Genomic DNA, 5,099 nt, shown 5'->3' on the forward strand with positions numbered 1-5,099 from the left:
GAAACAAGTAAAAGAGTAAAGAGTAAAGAGTGAAAAGAATAAATATCTTTTTGAATCTGATAATATTTTTATAATAAATCATAGCCTGCCTACTGAGGAGGTCAAAAGTCAACAATGTGTTGAAAAATTGAATCAAAATATTTCAACTCTTTAAATCCAGTCTCTTGTCATCATATAAATTCGGTTTTTAGTGGGGAAATAACCTACTTTTTTAATGTCAATTTTTTGATGGGAGTGAGATAACCAAAGCGATGTTTCACTATTCATACTCTTTTACTCTTTTACTTGTTTCAGTCTTTTGACTGCGGCCATGCCAGAGCACCACCTTTAGTTGAATCAAATCGACCCCAGGACTTATTCTTTGTAAGCCTAGTACTTATTCCATCGTTCTCTTTTGCTGAACCGCTAAGTTACGGGTATGTAAACACACCAGCATCGGTTGTCAAGCGATGTTGGGGGGGGGGGGGGGACAAACACAGACACATAAACACACACATACATATATACGACAGGCTTCTTTCAGTTTCCATCTACCAAATCCACTCACAAGGCTTTGGTCGGCCTGAGGCTATAGTAGAAGACACTTGTCCAAGGTGCCATGCAGTGGGACTGAACCCGGAACCATGTGGTTGGTAAGCAAGCTACTTACCACACAGCCACTCCTGCACCTTATTAATTATTTTTCATTTTTTTTTTAATGTTTTATTGAGGGTGAAACAATTTTATTTTTAGTTGAGGGACATTACCAAAAAGTATCGATAGTCCTCATAAAACGTGGGGAGATAACCCAATTTTTAATGGGGGTGAGATAACCAAAAAGTCCCTGGACTTATTCTTTGTAAGCCTGGTGCTTATTCTATCGATCTCTTTTGCCGAACACTAAATTATGTGGACATTAACACACCAGCATCCGTTGTGAAGCGATGGTTGGGGGTGGATGGGTGGACACAGGCACAAATACACACACATAAATATATACATATATATATGTGTGTGTATGTGTATATATATATATATATATATATATATACATATATCGAAATCGAGTTAAATTCGACGACTGGCACCCATGCCAATGTCGTCTTCTTCATTGGACACGTAACTCAGCTTGCGAAGACTTATTGGGGAAAGCGAAATCATGAAGGCACCTGTGCCCAGCGTTGCCTTTCTGGTACTTGTGCCCGCGGCTTTCGTAGGATTTTCGAGCGAGATCGTTGCCAGTGCCCCTGGACTGGCTCTTGTGCGGGTGGCACATAAAATACACCATTTTGAGCGTGGCCGTTGCCAGTTCCGCCTGACTGGCCTTCGTATGGGTGACACGTAAAAGCACCCACTACACTCTCTGAGTGGTTGGCGTTAGGAAGGGCATCCAGCTGTAGAAACTCTGCCAAATCAGATTGGAGCCTGGTGTAGCCATCTGGTTTCACCAGTCCTCAGTCAAATCGTCCAACCCATGCTAGCATGGAAAGCAGACGTTAAACGATGATGATGATGATGATGATGATATATATGACAGGTTTCCTTCAGTTTCGGTCAACCAAATCCACTCACAAGGCTTTGGTCGGCCCAAGGCGACAGTAGAAGATACTTGTCCAAGGTACCACGCAGTGAGACTGAACCCAGAACGTGTGTGCATGAGAGAGAGTGAGTGAACGTTTGTGTTCTCATGTATAAGTGGCACTCATTCACTCTCTCTCTCTCTCTCTCACACGTTCACACATCTTTCAGTTTCTTCTCTCTTTCACTTTAAAACAAAAGTAAATAAAAAAAAAATTATGGAAATTAACGAACAAAACAGCTGATCTGGATGACATTTCGTTGACAACTTTGCGAGGTATAACGAAACATAGCCATATATGTATGTATGTATGTATGTATGTACATGCTTTCAACGAATGTGACATCGAAATCACGCATAAATGGCTCCTTTCCCCAGAAAAGGAAAGATTTGGCTGTTATTTCTTGCACGCTCTGCATACCACTAACAGGTATGTCGGATCCTTTATCGCAAATAGCTGTTACATAGTTGCAGGGCGAGCTAGAAATAGCAGCCAAACCTTTGGAGGGGAGATAATGTTGAACGCACTCGAAAAAAAAAACCTAGGGAAAGAAACTATTTCATACCAAGATTTCAAACTTCATGATAAATATGTGTTTATGTATGTATACATGTATGTTTGTATGTATGAATGTATGTATGCATGCATGTGAGCATCTGCGTATGTGTGTAGACGTTTCTGCGTGTGTATATGAAAGCATATGTTTATGTACTGATATGTGTGTCTGTTTAAGTTGTATATATGACTGTATATATATGTATATATATCTATATATATCTATATCTATCTATCTATCTATCTATATATATATATATATATATATATATATATATATATATATATATATACATATATATATATATATTGAAGGCCCAATCAACTTGTGAAAGATCATGATTGATCGCATCCTAGTCTGCATTATGAAGATCCATAGTATCAAATGGATGGACTGGAGTGATGTCACTGGATTTGATCTTTGGGTGGTAGAATCTCAGATCACAGAGAACCATGTCATGGTCTGAGACTTGTGGTGTTTCTTCCTCTGCAATATTATGGATAGTGTCTGTGTGGTTACTGAACACTAGGTCCAAGGTGTTTCTGTCACACCTTGTTGGTTCAAGAACAAGTTGGGTCAGGAAAAACTCATCCATGAAATCAGAAAGCAATTCCGTTGCTTCCTTATCAGGGTTTGAGGTGTTAAAACCTGGTTTCAAGCTGTTTGTGGACCAATCAACACTGGGAAGGTTGAAGTCAGCCACCATTAATATGTTGTCAGCTTGATACTGATGGATGAAACACTTAAAACTGTTGAGGCATTCCTTGAAGCATAGTAAAGGAGTTAGGAGTGTCCTATAGAGCCCAACTACTCTCAAATTGTTGGTTTTACTAAACACAGAAGCTGCTTCACAGTAACCATTGGAAAATACGACCATTGTTTCAGCAGAAAAAGAATTGTACATAAAAATGGCGGTCCCACCCTTTCTTCTGCCGACACAATCTGCAAGGATAGCTATAAAATTCTTCACTCTCACCACAGCTTCCCAGTGGAGGTTATTAAGATGGGTCTCTGTGAGGAAGAAGAAAGATACATGGTGTGCATGGTGATTAACCCTGTCCTCAATAAATTGGATCTTCCATTTTGGGGCATTGGTGGAAGGGCTGATGCCTTGTGCATTGAGCAAAAATGTTGGGGCAATTGTGGTGACTGATTTTGAGTGTTTTGGAGATTTGCTTGTCAATGGCAGTAATGGGAGTTTGGTCAATAGAGTGGTGGTGGTGGTGGTGGTGGTGGGGGCGGCCTTGTGTGATGGCTAGAATGTTCTTTTCTAGCTCTTTTGCCAGATTCATTATGGCTAAAAAAGAATTCTGTTTGGAGAACTGGAAATGTTTGTGGTTGTGGGTATTGTATTGGTTAGGGGGATACTATTCAAGAAGAGTGCTCCTGGTGCGCGCACTTGTGTACTTGCGCAGCCGCACTAGCTAGTCGTGACTAATCGATCCTACAACGACTATCTAGCGCGAAGGCGCAAAACATGTATGAGGGATTTTTCTAAACAAAGTAAATAATTTTTTTAAACCAAAGTAAATAAAACACAAAGTAAATAATACTTTGTTTAAAAAAATTATTTACTTTGTTTAGAAAAAAACTCTCATAGGATCGATTAGTCACGACTAGCTAGCGCGGATGCGCGAGTACGTGAGTGTGCGCGAGTACGCGAGTGTGCGCACCGGGACCACTCTTCTTGAATAGTACCCGTTAGGGGTCCCGTTTATATTTTTATTTGTGCGACAAGTCCCCGGGAGATGGGTAAATGGACAATTGTGCTGTAAACATAATCTGTTAACAATGGGAATAACGTCAGACTCGAGGGTTCCGTGTAACAAGAGTGGTTTTTTAAAAAATTTGATTTAGTATTTGGTGAAGTGATGGTGGTGGTGGTAGTGGCGTTGTTTTGGATTGTGCCCTTTGGTGGCAGCGGCGGTTGTGAGTAGGAATTGAGCATCTAGTCCCTGATAAATGAGTGAATTTGCAATCGGTGTCAGTGCTCAGCATCTTGCATAGTGAATAGCGGCATATTTTGCGGTTTCGTGTGTAGGCTGAGAGGCATAGATTTTAATTTGTGTTTGGCAAATTCATTAAAGGGTCTTCAAGTAAGCATTTAGTTGGTTGATCACAGATTGGAATGGTAGTAGGTTGAAGCTGTGCCTGTTGCTGCTTTGTTTGTTGTTGTTGTTGTAGCTGTAATTGTTGGTGTTGTTGTGATTTTGGTTGCTGCTGTTGAAGGTTTGATGGGTGGGGCAACAAACTCTGGTTGAATGGGTTGGGAACAGCTGGAATCTTAGAACCTGACCGTTCCATCAAGTAGGTCATCGGATGTGGTTGAATTAAGGAGTGTTAAAGGTTGAGGCTGGGTCAGTTGTTCCTGCTGGGGTGGCTGTTGTTGTTGTTGCTGTGGTCATTGTTGTTGTTGTTGTTGCTGTGGTCGTTGTTGTTGTTGCTGATACATCTATATACATATATACATCTATAAATATACATCTGTAATAATTTGTGTGGTTTTAATTGCATGTTGTAAGATGGGAAAGATGAACAATACATGAAGTTTTAAGGAAATATTTGAAAAATACCATACCTCTAGGGGCAGACTATGATAGATCCAAAAACATGCAAAATAAAGTTTGTGTTTGTGTCCTCTTCATTGTTTAGTAGTAACTACAGAGAGAGATAGAATGATGTTGTAAGAGAATAGAATTAGAGCTAGTGAAAGTTGTAGGGTTGTGGGACGTTGTCTCACAGTTGCTGACAGTAAACTTCATTTCTCTCTCTGACCAAGGTTCTAGCTGGTCAGCCAGACTTCGTTCTCATTGAGTCGTCACCGACTGGTGACTGAACTAACTTTTTGCTTGGGGTTTCTTGTTTTTATCATCATCATCATCATCCTCCTCATAATCGTTTAACTTCCGTCTTCCATGCTGGTATGGGTTGGATGGTTTGACTGAGGTCTGCACCAAGCTCCAATCTGATCTGGCAGAGTTTCT

Source organism: Octopus bimaculoides, chromosome 1 (assembly GCF_046866305.1).
Source record: "Octopus bimaculoides isolate indiv1 chromosome 1, ASM4686630v1, whole genome shotgun sequence".
Taxonomy (NCBI): domain Eukaryota; kingdom Metazoa; phylum Mollusca; class Cephalopoda; order Octopoda; family Octopodidae; genus Octopus; species Octopus bimaculoides.